The sequence below is a fragment of the Neopelma chrysocephalum genome, unplaced genomic scaffold (assembly GCF_003984885.1).
Source record: "Neopelma chrysocephalum unplaced genomic scaffold, ASM398488v2 Primary Assembly neopelma1_42, whole genome shotgun sequence".
Lineage (NCBI taxonomy): Eukaryota > Metazoa > Chordata > Aves > Passeriformes > Pipridae > Neopelma > Neopelma chrysocephalum.
In genome coordinates this window covers 15,731,558-15,746,905 of record NW_020897700.1, presented here as the reverse complement: position 1 = coordinate 15,746,905, position 15,348 = coordinate 15,731,558, and the positions used below count along the sequence as shown (strand labels likewise).

General features: G+C 38.9%; 1 protein-coding gene across 1 annotated transcript in view; it reads left to right on the top strand.

The window, feature by feature from the left end:
* Positions 1-15,348, top strand: part of CPE (carboxypeptidase E) — a 58,232-nt gene that overhangs the window by 550 nt on the left and 42,334 nt on the right. The gene's annotated exons all lie outside the window — the stretch shown is intronic.

Here is a 15,348-nt window from a genome sequence, read left to right as displayed (position 1 = left end):
ACGGCGCTGGAAGCAGGCGCCCGGCGCGGGTCCGCTGGCAGGGGAGGTGCTGGCCGCCCCTTCCCCGCACGCACCGCACCGCCGGGGAAAGCCGTGAGGCAGGAGCCTACGCGTGTGAGCGGCGTGGCACGGCCAGTGTGTCCCAGCGGCCGTGTCACCCACCGCGGCACGCTGCAAGCACCGGCGCAGATGTCTCGGGATGTGTGGTTGGGTGTACTTAAGGTTTGGGACGGTTTTTATCAAAGGGAACGTGATTGATGCTGTGCACTTGTTTTGCACTTACGAGTGTGCATAGTTCATTGTTTCCAGTTTTAGAATCGATAATATCACTAATGTCTCTATGTGAAAAGGCTTAAACGTGAAAGCCGCTCAGTACCTTTGGCCCAGCCATAAGCCTCATGCCGTCATGTCCTCGCATTTCCCTCAGTGGGTTAGAGCACAGGTCTGGAAGTATGTGACTTTTAGGGAGGGATGTGGCTTCTGTGAGTCTCCGGGGATTTGGCCAATGCAATTAGTGTTTAATATTCTACTTTATGACCTGAATATAACCTTGCTTTGCGTCCTCAGGGGACTTAATGTTTTTATTTACAGAGTTAGGGCTACAGATAGAACTTGAAGGTTATAGGATATTGGACATAAGGAAGATAGAAGAGGAAGGCAGGGTAGCAAAGCATTGTCTTGAAATGAAAAATATCAGAATTGCAGTGAAATTTGAAAAATTTCTTTGTGGTGTGTTGCCATCTTGATATCAGGGGTGAGGATCCTGAAGCAAAGAATTATTCTATTGCCGCTGTGTAGTTTGCACGATACAATGATAACACAGTCATTTCTGTGGCTTTGGATTACTATCAGGGGATAGTCACTACAGCTCATTTTTTTTGACTGTTGTGTCAAGCCAGGAGGGCTTGAAAGAGGGACAAAAAGAGCATGCTGCCCAGCCTGAGATGGGGCTATGGCTCTTCCTGAAGACACACTTCTGTTGGTGTCAGTGACATGAGAAAGGGTTCGTCATTGAGCCTAAGCAAAAGGGAATCCAACAGTATTCCTTTTCTGAAACATGCTTGGTCCCTCACTAAGGGAGGCCTCTAGACAAAAATACCACATGTTGCAACGTCCAAATCACATGTCAGGGAATGTGATGAGTCCTGGCAATCTTTAGTGGTGGATGCTGAAAATGCTGGTTTTTGAAGAGGATTAACCAGGGTTTGAACCAAAGCAAATTCAGTGTTTTGTTTAAATCCTCAGTTTCATTCTGTCAGGTTCTGAGAGTTTCTCAAAAAGTGCAGAGCTACTGCTCTCTGCAGTGGCACATGGGAGAAACTCGGAGTCTTTTCAGGAAGGGCAACAAGCCAGACCTCATGCGTAGTTATGTTGGGCTCCTTTGAAAGAATTCTAAAGGCGTTGATAACACTCCTGCTTCTTTGTTATAGAGCCTATGGTTGCATTAGAGGTGTTTTCTTCCTAATAACGTGCCCTTTCTTCTACTGTGTAGTAAAAGGCAACACTGTTTATTTTCATATGTGAGCTTTTTTAAGCTATGCAGTAAAAGAAGTGGAGCCTTGTATCAGCCTTGGCAGGAAATATGAGGCTGATTCTGCTCGTACCTGAGGGGGGAACCTTGCTCACTCTGAGTATCCTACTTAATTCCCAGGACAACAAATGGAGCAAGGATATTTGGTGAGATAAAGCTTGCAGGATCAGAATCTAGTTTATCATCATCTATTATTATTAATAAATGATAAAGAAATTCACAGACACAAATACATACACACAAATACTTCTTTTTTCTTTTTCCCTGACAGACCAAAAAGTTGTAATTTCTGAGCATAATCTATTACTGCAAGATATCCTGAGTGTCATTGGGTTTATTTTTAAAATAGAGGGAAGTATGAACAAAATATATGCTGTGGTTCATAGATTTACAGTCTGTAGAGAGTTCGTGCTTCTGGAAGCCTGGTGAGTACACAGGGATGATACCTGAATCATCTAGTAAACAACTGTGAAACAAAAACGTTTGTGTTCACTTAGCAAGCAAGTTGATGACAAAATAGATCAGGAAAGTGTCCACAGAGCATCAGTAAAGACTCTTTGTACTGACTAAAGAGTCTTTGTACTGAGTAAATCAAATACTGCACATACATGCAACCGTTGCATAATCACACATGGCCATGCAGCATTGTGAGAATGTATTGGATAGTATGCAAGCATATAAATCAACTTTAATTTTAGAATATCAGCTATTTTTGAAAATTAATGTGTAATATATGTGCAACATTTGAAAAAAAATGCATGAGAGAAATAGGAAAATTTTAGAAATGTGCTTTAGACCTCCAAAGCAACTGGAAAAAAATCCTCAGTGAATGAAGACACTGGAACAAATTGTAAGGGCCTCCTTTTTTCACGGAGTAAATATACATTATGAGGATTTTTTTCAAGTCCTGATCCTGCATTGGAAGTCAGAATGATTCCATATGAGCCAGTCTGGTTTCTTGCTTAATCATACACAGTGTCTTCACAAATCTTGGAAACTCTAATTAGTCACCTGGAAGATGCAAGCTGAGCCTTCAGTCTTTACTGAGCTCTTCCTGGAGACATGATAAATACCAGAAGCGTGAGACTACTTAAAGTTTCTGATGCTACATTAAATACTTAGAGAATGTGCTGCCTTCTCTGCAAACTTGAACACCTCTGCTTCAATTGTGGTTTATACCAACCAGAGTTTGGGCTACTATTCTGCAATTTTGTGCATTTTGTGTTTTGGTTTGTTGTTTGGTTTTGTTTGTTTGTTATTTTGTCGTTGTTTTTAAAGTTTTTTTCAGTTTTTGTTTGTTTTGTTTTTGTTTGTTTGTTGTTTTTGTCGCAGCAATTTCTTTAGGCTGATACTGCACTTGTATGGGAGATTAGAGCCTGCAATCACTGATGGAAAAAAAGCCCTTGAATAAGGAAAACCTGATCAACCCAGAAATGAAGATATTTGAACTTTATAAAGTTTTATACTGAGGCAGGTGTTCCATGCAGATAACCTCATTTTGAGTCAGTGAGGAGAATCCTTAAGAGAGAGGAAGATGAATGAGTCTGCGTCAGTGGTTACTTACAGAATGTTGCATGAACCTAGACTGAAAGCAATCAAAATGTTTAGGAGTAACTTTGATTGCATGAGAAAATACGGTTTTGTCCCTGTGCTTGCCAAAAATTGGCCAAATTGACAGAAGGTGGTGGACAGCAAGGTCAGATAAAATGAGGAGAAAGAGGTTGTTGAAACTCGATGGTGCACCAAGGGATAGCAGAGGACAATTGATGGAAAAACACAGAGATTTTTTTTCTGGGACAAACTAAGCAATATTTTGCCTGAGTTCAGGTACAGGAGGATATGGACTACTCTTGCTTTGGATATCTGATGTTCTGTTGAACAAACACCCATAGATGCTGATCTCTAAAGGCTTTTTGTTTGTTACCATAATTAAGCTCTCAGTTTGAGTATGTTTGTATTCTTTAATAGCAATGAAATATATTTACAACTGATGAATGCCAAAAGCAGTTTGTCCACCATTAATGTTCAGCCACTTGTCTTGGCATGCTGCCACTTCTGGCTCATTTGTACTATTGATTTTGGAGGTGGAAGATCAGTACCCTCCATTACCACTTCACTTTCAATGTGAAAATGAAATATTTTTACACTTTCAAGATTCCTAGGTTGGATGTTTTGTTTTGTTTTTTTTTTTTGTTTTGCATTTACATAAAAAATTGCAGGTAAATATTTCTATGACCTCCTCCTTTTTAAAAAATATAAACTACTAATATTTTAATAGTGTTTATTTTTCAGTGTTTAGTTTTGTGAAGAAATCCTCAAAGCAAGGCTTATTAATTGGGTGGTTGCATGTGTAACAGATACAGGCTCTTAAAATTAGTTTTGCATAAATTGGATGAACATATAGATTTTGTGACAAAAAATGACCTGCAAATTTCTGACAGAAATCCTGAAAATATCAGAATAATGACATTTTTGGAAACAAAATATTTAATGCTTTTTTAGCGTTAATGATTTTATTGTTCATTCTTTTCCCCACAACCATCTTCAATAATACTTCAGATAGAAGGAAAAGGTTTATTTGTAGTTGAGACAACTGATCTTCTAGAAAATTGCATACCTTGGATTTTGCAGTTTTGAACAACAAAGCATAGTGAACCTATGAGGCAGGAGCACACTGAGCGTGAGTTGAGCAGTGCGTTTGTGACTTGGAGCATTTTCAGGGCCCTGTGGGTGAGACTGCAGTTGATTTTATGAGGTGTAACTCAGCTACATTAATCCTTGGACCCATCACTTTATCAAAGACCCCACTTGGCAGGATGAGGAAATGAGTTGGGTGGGTCAGTGCTGGCACTGAGCCTAAATAAGCTGCTTGGCTTCCCAAATTATAGCTGCTGTACTAGCCCCCCCCCCAATCACCAGATGTGAGGCTCTCAGTTTTTCACACCCCAGCCCTGCGGTGTTTCCTCCCGCAAAAACATAATTAAAGGGTGACTAAAAGAGAAGGGAAAAACATGACTCTATGTTGATAAGTGGGGAAATCCAAGATTTGTCTGCTAATATGGAAACCGTGGCTGGTTTTTATTCTGTCAATGAAGTGATCCCTTATTGTGATAAGTAAAGCTGACAAAATAAAGGGAGAAGAATCATTTCTCACAATGTCTTTATGTCACTGTTGCACAAAACCTATTTTAAAATATTTTTAAAATTATTGTAATTTAAAAGACACTGCAACCATTTCAGAGAGCCATGAGCAAATGCTGCTCTTTTTCAAAAGAGAAAAAACAGCATTAAGAAGGAGAAAACATGTAGCAGGCAGCCATGATTTCAGCCCATCTTGGGCATGGTAGTCTTAGAGTGGGGAGACCACTGGATATTGCCTGTGGGTCTTATGGGCTGTCCTGCTTCAGATGAGTATGTGCAGTGCTGGGTTTGATGGCAGGGCATTGTGTCAGTGGTGATGTCAGAAAGTACAGAGCTCGTCTCTTGCTTATGGTGATGTCATCAGATACAGCTGTTCTAATTTCATTACCTACAGTTAATTGCACTTGATTTTCTAAAGGTGCTTTTCCTTACACTCTGAATCTGCACGTAAAAATCGTGTGAGCTCTTTGATTGGCCCTATTCATATCTCCTGTATTTGCAGAGCATTAATACAAATTGCATATGGGAAGAGCTTGTTATTAAATCCAGGTATTAGAGAGCAACCCTAATTTTTGCATGCTTGAGTTTTAAGCAAACACCAGTTTTTATCAAGGGCTTCTCATTTAGCATTCCCTTTCTGAAGGGAGATGTTGAAGGGTAGAGGGCTGGTTGCTGGTAAATGCTTGTGCACTGAGTCCACACTCATCCAGCTGCACTCCATAAAGGTAGGGGCTGTAAATGAGTGGATATAAGCAGAACACTTTGTATCAAGAGTAGAGGAGATGCTGTGCTGACCATTTTCTGTCAGCTATAGTTTAGCTTCTCTTCTGGCTTAGGTTTGCAATCCTCTTTAAAGGTGAGCTGCTGTCTGGGCAGCCTGGTAATAAGAGCACCTGCAGCACCAAACCATGAGTGGGAGTAGGGCAGCTGCTGGTGTCTCTATAGGAATGGATAAAATAAAATGCAAAGTAAAACATGCTTAAATCTATTACTTATGTAGCCTTCTGCATTTGGACTTTTTCTTTCCTTTGTGCATCAGGGAACAGATTTTCTTTCAGAGCTTGTGAGATGTTCTGGCTTTCTCATCAAACACCACCAGCGATGTGCTACTGACTTGCCTGCTGGGAATGCAGATCTGGGGCTGGCTGTACCTTGTGCATTCTACAGAAGACTGAGAAGCTGTAATTACCTTTCCAGAAAAATCCCTTTTGGGCTTTAGTGCCACTTGGGGTATCCCCCTGGAGCCACCCAGCCAGGATTTGGCCTGGGGTCATCTCTGGCAGGATGATTTTAATGCTGCCTGCATTCAGAGTGAGGTGTACGGTGTCCTTTGCAGACTGTGTAGGTTTCACAGGTCTTGGGAGGGCTGTAAGATTTGCTGGCAGGAAGATGGCTTTCTGTGCATGCTGAGTGGGTTTTTAAAAAGCATGCTTTATTATTAAGAGCCTTGAATATCTTCCTTTTTTTTTTAATGTACTTCATAACATGCAGTTTTTTGAAAATAGATTTTTCTTCCTTATTATTTATTTAAGAAAAAAAATATTATTTCCTTAATAGTTCTGATTTTGTCCTATTTGAGTTTTCATGTTCAGCTAAAAATAGAGGTGTAGAATACCAAGAGAGAAATGTGCTCACAGAACTCTGGTGAAAACCAAAGAGAGATAGACATGTTTATAGATCACATTCGCAGCTAGTTGTTAATGCTGTTCACGTTCCCACTGAAGTCAATGGAAATTCACAGTAAGTGTGGTTAGGCGGTTGTGCTAGGCAGTCTGCAGTGTTTTCTAGAGATACCCTCACTCTAAATTGCTTCATGGGCTAAGGTATTTAAAGACTCCCCTTTCTGTTACATCACTTAAAAAAGGGTTGAGCGGCTGTGTGCTACCTCTGAAAACACTGGATTCCAGCTACAGCATGTCAGAAGTTTATCTTTTATTTGCTGGAATAACACAAAGGACAAACAAGCTGTGGTAAAAAAGTCTGTAATTATTAAGAACAAACATGACTCCGCAGAAGGCTATTGTTTTATTTTTCAGGCTTAAAATGAGTCTGAGTATGCAGAATATTCAGTTTGTTGATCTGACCCAGGCCGCTTTTTACAATCCTACTCCTTTTGAAAGAGTTGATTACTTTTATTTCTTTTAAGGAGTCATCGTCACCTCCCACACCTGCAGAATGCTGTAGCAATTCTCAAAGAAAGCAGAAGGGGAGCCTGTTTTGTCGTGTACTTGGCTTAAAGTGATCTTTTATTATGGAGACATTAATGTGAACTCCAGAGAATTAGTGAGAAGTCTATAGAGCATGGTATTTTTCCAAGATTTTGTGAGACTTTTTGTTAAAGCCAGGAAGTTGCAGTTGTGTAATTTCTCAAAAGTGACCTCATTATTAAAATAATTTTTATTTTTTTTCAGGAGAAACTGTTTTTTATTCTATAATTTAGTAATCAATATCTCAAGCCTTTAAATTACATTGAGGGTGAAAAGCACAAGACAGGTATTTCTATTTCAGAAGAAACACAAATTTTTGGTTGTAACAGTGGAGTTGTTATTAGACTCAGCCAATAATTTAGTATTAAAACTAGTTTAGAATTAGTTCTGTTTTAATTCCACCTAATTTTTGTTTTCAGAGCTGGTATGTGATGTAGAAGCCTACATACTGGGCATGCGTATTCATGCTTTAGTCTCTCTTTTACTGATTGTCAGGTTGGGCTACAGTGACCTCTGAAAACGTCTGTTTTCCCCACTGGCTGCAAGAGGAGGTAATATTGGGCAGGCTTCTGACTTAGGAACACATGCAAGAGCTTATGGTTAAGACCTGATGAATCCCAGCCTTCATGTGTCATCATCTAACATACCTTGTTGTGGTTTATTTTGCTTGCTTAGCAAAACATACCATTTATTAAACCTGTCTGATTTTTCCTCAGCAGGTTAATTTATATTGTGAAGTCCTCATACCTATTTTAATTCATGTTCCTCCTAAAAAAAAAAAAAAAAAAAACAAAACCAAAAACATTGTGCCACAGCTTTTTTTTTTAAAAAATGTCTCATGCATGTATTACCACAGAGCTTGCTTTTTTCTGTTTGTTTTTTTTTTTGTCTTTCTTCCATTGAATTGGGAATTAAAGTGTAAAGAAGATTTGTAACTAATTTCTCTTAAAATTTTGTGGAATCAAGCAAAACTGAAAACTGCAGTGTGTACTTTCAGGCTTCTGGGTAAGGTAATTGAAATGATTGTAGAGTTACAATGAGCAGAGTAAAGGGTGTAAACTTCATATATTTCATTTTGGAGTAAGTTGCACATCAATAGCCAGACTTCAGTGAATTCAATGCGAAGAGGATGTTATATATGAAGGTTATTTTCTGGTATGCTGAAGCTAAATGAAGACATCAAGGGTCTAGGTAGTTAAAAGGTTAGAAAAAAAATACTTATTGGTAAAATGATAAGGATAAAACGGTAGCAGAGTAGGTGGGTTTGATTTGCTGTGTGACAGAAAAAGGAGCTCTTTGAATTGCCATAGGTTGGCTTGTATCATCTCAGGATAAGGATGAAAGCTGGTGCTGTACTGGGAGTGGGTTAGGAGCTCTGCAGAACAACAGTGCTGAAAATGAGCAAGTCCCAGCTTGACATGCTGGGATTTTGGAACAGAAGTTCTGCCATACTATGAAAAAATGCCTGTATGTGTCGTGGTGCCATAGCTGCTCCCTGACACTGAAATTGTCACTGCTCTTGCTGCTTTCAGGGGCACTGCTGGAGACAAGGACGCTAGACTAAAAGTGAGGTCTTGGTCCGTAGTGCCCTTCCCTTTGAATGGACGTTTCTTGCCGTGTGCCAGTGTTGTGCCAGCTGAATGACATCGGCTGCATCTTCCCGTCACAACAGCAGGTGATTGGGCCAATACAAAGGCATATGTTAAAGATGTGTCTGTGTAGCTACAATGACCAGGTAAAAGAGAATCTTGAATCATAAACCTGTGGTTGACAGTTCAAAGGCAGTACACATTTGTTTTTAATGAATTCGTTTTCCAAAGCGAGACATTTATAACTGCATGAGCAATTAGCTGCTTCCTGGTAGCTGTTCGTATTGAATTATGAGCAAAATCTGACATCCTTGTTTACTCACAAATGAAGTCCCGTGGAGCAAACTGAGATAGCCATTCTTTCTATGGAGCTGCTCGTGGCCATGGAGCATGAGCTGCCTGATTTATGACCAAAGAAAGATACTGCTCTGGCTGCAGAGTCTGCCCTCAGTGAGAACAGCCATTGGATGCCATTTTGAGTCCTTATGCTTCAGTGTGATCTACCTTAAAGCTGAATGAAAAGAATTTTTTGATCGGGGGGACATTGGACTGCCCAAGGTTTATTGATCTCTTTTCTTGGCAAAGACATTCTTATTAGTGTAGTAGCCTAATGATCTGGTAGGTTTTTTTAGTATCTAGAAAGTATGACCTCAGCCTTTGCCATATTAGTTCCTACCTGCTTCCTGTCAGTTTTTTCCTAGTAGCAAATTGCCCTAATGTTTGTGCTGACTTAGCTATGCATAATGGACATATGGTGAGGAGTCACCAAGAGTTTCTCTCCCATTTACCTGCTGCAGATACACAATTTTTTGTTTTGTTTAAAAATCCAGCCTGATACCATGTAAGTATGAAGAAGATACCAATTCCTTTTCTTCAGTGCTGATAGGTAGAGTCAGAGACATCAATATTTGTGAAGTTTCCATGTGTTACAGTTAGGGGAACAAATCCATAGTTGAAATAAATAGTACAGACCTTCAGTGAAAATCTTACAGTACAAATCTTTAGTGGAAAAGTCTATAAATAAACAGAAACAGAGGAGCATCTGTTCTTTGATACTCCATGAAGCAGCTGATAAAAATAAAATCTGTATTATTACAGTAGCCAATACAAAGTGAAAAAGTACCTGCCAACAGAAGACCCCCTGAATAGAGAAGTTTAGGGGCCAAGAAGCTCATCTGACTTGAAAATTGAAGAATTGTCTGAAATAGATGTTGCCATGGAGACAGAGAGGATTAGCAGCCTGAGACTGATTTCATTGGTCTGCTGCTAGCACAAGTTGCTTGTTTGAGTAGCATTAATATGTTGTCTCATGCTGCTTTATATGCGGAGACCATCTGGCATTAGTGGTATTTAAAGGTGCAGTTCTGTTAAAGAAAGATTTGGTCAACATGGATTGATTTATGTTTGTAAAATAAGTTACATGAGTTAGGAGGACTTTGAAAAGCTGTTTTGTGCATAAAAATATTCTGAAAAGTCACAGCACATACAGAGATGATGTGGGGCTTTGGGAAGGAGTACGAGGAATTTCAGAGGTTTGTTTTATACTCAGTCAGCACGCATTTAAAATATTCACTGGACAAATATGCACTTTTCCATGTTTCTTCAGGTGTGTATGTGAAGGCAGCCACCTTTTTGCAAAAATAAGCCTTCTCGCTTTGCACTGTGAAGCTGCTTAGGAGCTACAGCTCCACTACCTTGAATAAGCACGAGATCATATTTAGCATCATATTGTGTATTAAGGAAAAGTATGTTTTAGAGTTAAATGAACAAAATAGGGTCTAACTAAACAAGAGTCCATTTAGCTTACTTCAGAGTCCATGATTTCAAGAAGAAATATTTCCTTTTAGTTTGACTATATGCCTTTGAAAATGTATTTTTTAGCAAAGTATTTGAGAAGAAAGACAGTTTGCAGAGACTAAGATAAACCTTATCTTTGATCTATTTATAACTGTGAGTCTTCATCTGCTTTCCTTAATACCTCCCTGGAGTAGGAGTTATCTTCCAAAGAAGCTTATATGACAGTACTGACATTCCTCAGAGGCTTATAAATTTTCACTACTTTGTTCTTTGATAAATATTATCATGATACTTAATTGTTCTCAAGGCTTTTTCCCCACAGAGATGGCTAGTTAAAAAGTGACCAAATAATAGCCATAAAATGTTCCTGTCTGAACTTGGGAGTTCCAGTGTGGAGGTCTTTCTGTGGGCTGAGCATCACAGGGAAAGTGGCTGGAGAGAAAACACTAGACCAAATTTGAAGTTAGGTCTTGATACTATACACTGTGAAAGCATAGGAATGGAAGCATTTTTACATTCTCAGCTTACCAATGTCCTGAAATTACTGATGAAAAGTATTTATAATGGTGTTCTGCAGCTACGTAACATTTGTCCTCAGATATTCATTGGATATTGATGTGTTCTGTGTAGTATGATAATAAAATGAAACAAGGACTTGTGGTCTGTTCCACAAATCTTTGTTTTAAGCTTTTATTCTGTAGCTCCGACTTTGGTGCCAAAATAAATTCTTCGTATAATTTTGCTTCAAGTGCAAGACCCAAGAAATACATACCTGTGGATGTCCTAGCTCCTTCAAATAACTTTAGAATGATTATGTTTGATACTTGATGTTTTTACAGCTTAGTTCTGTTTTAACTCTGTCAGAATGAATATAGGGTGCATGAAAAAAGCCAAATAACTTGTCTTCCCAGCACACTCCCAACACCCAGTTCCTTGTTTGCAAGTCAGTTCAGTCCCTGGAGTTGGTTTGTTTGTTTGTTCTGGTGTGGGGTTTTTTTATTTTTTAAAACACTGTCATTCAGTTCTCACAAAGCTTGGATGCGGTTTTGGGCATAATTCACCCAAAGACCCACCTCACAGCGACACAGACAGTACTACTGCAGGGCTTCTTGCTGCTGTTATCCCTGAGCTGCCTTCCAGTGTTACCTCATCATGTCTGGCATACATTTACCTACTGTCACAACACATCCAGGGTATGCCACACACTTTCACAGTGTATGAAAGTATTAAAATCAGCCTGAGAGGCTGTGACCCTACCCTCGCATAATTGCAGGCCCTTTGAACCAGATAAACCCACAAGTAATTAAAGACACACTGTGGGGCCCATAGTGGCCTACTCCAACTGTGGCGGATGATCGGGAGGGACTAGCCCTGAGGAGCCAGGGTGTGAGCCACCTACACTGCTTGGTGTGCGGGGGTGCCCTGTGTGCCCTTAGCAATGTAGGCATAGCCATAATTGTTGGGTTTCTGTTTTATTATTTGTACTTAAAAACTTAATTTCTGAAGTCACAGATTTTGGCCAGATGTTTCTTCATTCCTTTGCATTATTTAGTTTGTTTCAGTTCTCCAGATAGTGACATTTGACATACCAATATTTATAGTCTGGGAATTAACTTTTTTTTTCTCCATTCCATTAATTTCTAAGGATGGAATGCTACTTCCATTTTTACTGCGTTTCCAAGCACTTAAATGAGCCTACTGCAGCTGATTAAACTATTCACAGGTTATTTCAGTGTGAGGAAAGATGATAGAATGGAGAAACAATAGCTGGTTGTGCTACATAACATTATCCTGAGGTGCAAACTGGTGTCTTGATTGTGTGAAATTGAAATAGCTGCAACTAGACTTTCTTGTCTGGAGTGTCCAACACAATTCTTTAAATTTGCTATTAATGTGAAGTGGAATGAACATAGATGAATGTATCATAAGTTTTGTGATCTGGTAGCCCTGAAAACTGATGATATGGAAATGTGCTTTTGAAACAACCAGCCATAGATGCCTAATGACACCTTCTTCTCACAATACCCCCACAGTAGCTCCAGTAGATACCATAGATGTATTTTAACAATACATTTTCTTTATTTAGTGGATTACTCAAATATGATTCCATGTGATGGGGACAATTTCAGAAACTTGTAGTTAGAAACAGCTGAATTATGAGAAGGTGAAATGTGTCCTGTACAAAGAATCAATAAAAGGCTCAAAAAATGCTTTGTTGAAATACAAACAGAGCTGGTTTTAGATTTATGCTTCCTAAGATTTGTCCCAGGTAAATTGCACCTTTGGATAGCATTCCAGAGCTACTCCTGTAGTCCTAGTGAAATCACAACATGAGGTCGCTCTGGAGTGTTCAGTTATTGCTCTGAAGACTTGACAAAGATTTGGTGACCATCTATACCTCTGTCTTCCTCCTTGCACAGAATATTTGTTCTGCCTGAACCGCAGTTTACCCTCTGGAACCCTGGAGCAGTAGGGCTTGTACAGCTTGCCACAACCTGTGAGGGGGAATTCTTTGATGTCTGTGTTGGCCAAACACCACAGAAGCTGGAGATATTGGTTAGTGCAGTCCAATATGTTTTTCATTTTCTCTTTCCTAGGAACTGGAAAGATTAGGATGATCTAAATCAGAAAAAGGGTTCTTTAGTGTCCTTTCTAATGACTTAGTGGCATTTTCTTCTGCCTGTACTCATCCACTCTTGCTAGCACAGAATATGGTGTCTCTATGAGTTCCTTATTCACTTGGTATCAACTTTAATTTGCTTTAAATTCTTTTCTCCAGCGTAAAGTAGATTGGTGTGGGGCAGGACATTGAGCATTGTGCTACTAGTCCAAGTTAGGCTGAGAGCTGCATTTTGCAAAGGACAAATCATCATTCAGAGTTGCTCAACTTAAAATTTATTTATTGCCTGCACCTGTCATCTGGGGGCACTTCCCAGATTATTTCCATTAAAAGTAAATGTATGGACATTGAGTTAGATAGACCTTACCCTATTGGGGATCTAAAAACTGTAGGTTGAAACCTTTATGAGCTTACAGTTATAATTTAGAGTCGTTGCACCCTGGAAAGCTGTGAATGACATATATTTTATGATACAAGGATTCATTTAAAACATTTTTCTCTTTCTCTTTTTCTTCCTCCTTTCTTTTAGCTACTACTCCTATCCTCTTGACCTTTTTTTTTTTTAATCACTGCAGTTGTCTTTTAAAAGCAGCCTCTCAAAATACAGCTAAGGTGAAATAGAGGAGAGGAAACAGAGAAGACTAAAGAAAATGTGGCTTTGCTACAAATTTTGTAGACTTCCAGGTTTCTCCAACCTTAAGGCTGCATTATGGGGTGTATCAAGATTGTACTGTCTAGAAGGAAGCTGTAGCTGTAATGTACAAGACCATGGCACAGTAGTCAGCATTTTGTTTATAACATTGTGGTTTAGAGCAGAAACCCTTTCTGTAGGAGATTCTCCAGCAGAATCTCAGCAAAATTGAAGCAGCTGTGGCTGTAAAAGGAAATGTACATTAAAAATGCCAAGGAGAAACCACAGACAGGGATCCTCCTCTGCCATTTTTAGCTCTGTCATTAAAAGTCCCTTTCAAAGCTTTGAACAGAGAGAGAAATCACATTTACATTTAGATACATAAAAGGAATACACAATGACATCAGTGGTTCAGCTGACAGTGAGATGATTACTGCAATCTCTGATAAACTGAGGTCTGTTGTTGTAGTTTGTGTCTAAATAGAAACCTCTGAGCAAAAGACCATGGGATTATAAGAGGCAGTAAGCGTACAGGGTCTGACCTAGTATCTAGAAGTGGAAGAAGCAAACAAAATATTGTGATAATTTCACCATTAATACTTTTACAGAAAAATGCTGATTTAGTTATTGAGATTTTCATGTACAGAGTCAACAGGAGTGTGGATCAAACTCTTCCCTGTGATTGCTTTAGGTGAGGGATAGGTTCATTTCAATTCCGTCACCCTACTTTTGTATTACCTGCCCTTTGGTTACCCTTGTGTTACTCTTTGTTGTTCAAAAATACATTGAAATTAATGCAGCATAATTTCTCTTTGTGTTTAGTTGGCAAGTTGGGTAGCCCTTGTTTAATTTTTGAAACAGTTTATCAGACATTCACTAAGTGCATTTCAAGAAATGTATGTCAAGAGTTATTTCTTCCAGCTTTCCCATTAACTGGATTACAATGATTAATATATCTTCCAGGAAAGCAGTCAAAATTAAATAGCATGGAAATCTATATGGGTTTCAGTTCTGCACACAATGAAGTCAATTGAAGCTTTGCCAGTGACATCAAGGGATCCAGAGTTTAACATATTGCTTAAACTATTAAGTACTATGGAAGTGAGATACAAAAGTTGGCTATCTGCATCTTCATAAGCTATTAATAATAATACAACCAACCATAAATTAAAATTATGTGATTGTATGTACATATTCATGTGTATCTGTACCTTTTATATCAGAAATCTTCCAAAAGGTCCCCATAGAAAGGAAAAAATCAAATATCTCAACAATTGGTTGTAGAGGATCTGTTTCTTGGTAGCTGTAGCAGAAGCTTATCGATGTGGAAGTGAAGGTGCACTGATTTGTGGGGTAATTGCTGAGCTGATCTTTAAAGCTCCTTTAATACTCAATAAGAGACAGTAAATTTAAAAGACTGGAAAGACTTACTCTAGTCCTTATCTTAGATAGGAGTCCACATTAAAAAGTAGATCAGTGGTAAACTTTCCAGCCCTTCATATTCATGCTGCAATTACCTTTTCATGAATCAATGCTATGAAAATGCGAAAAGAAGCATAGCACCAATGGTTTTGAGATTTTGTTAATTCTTCTGTTCAATAAGCAAATGAATCCCAGAACATCTGATAATAATATACAGATACAAATTAATGCACAATTGTACATTGTGTTGTAAGTTGTTTTATATTGTGGACAGTGCACACAGGAAAAGGTTTAACAACAGATAGAATATGTGAACCCCATGCTCTTCCCCTCTTTCTAGTCATTTACACAGCTCAGTTGAGATATTTTACCTTTCCGGATGTTAATTTGCAAAGCTTTCATGATCTTCA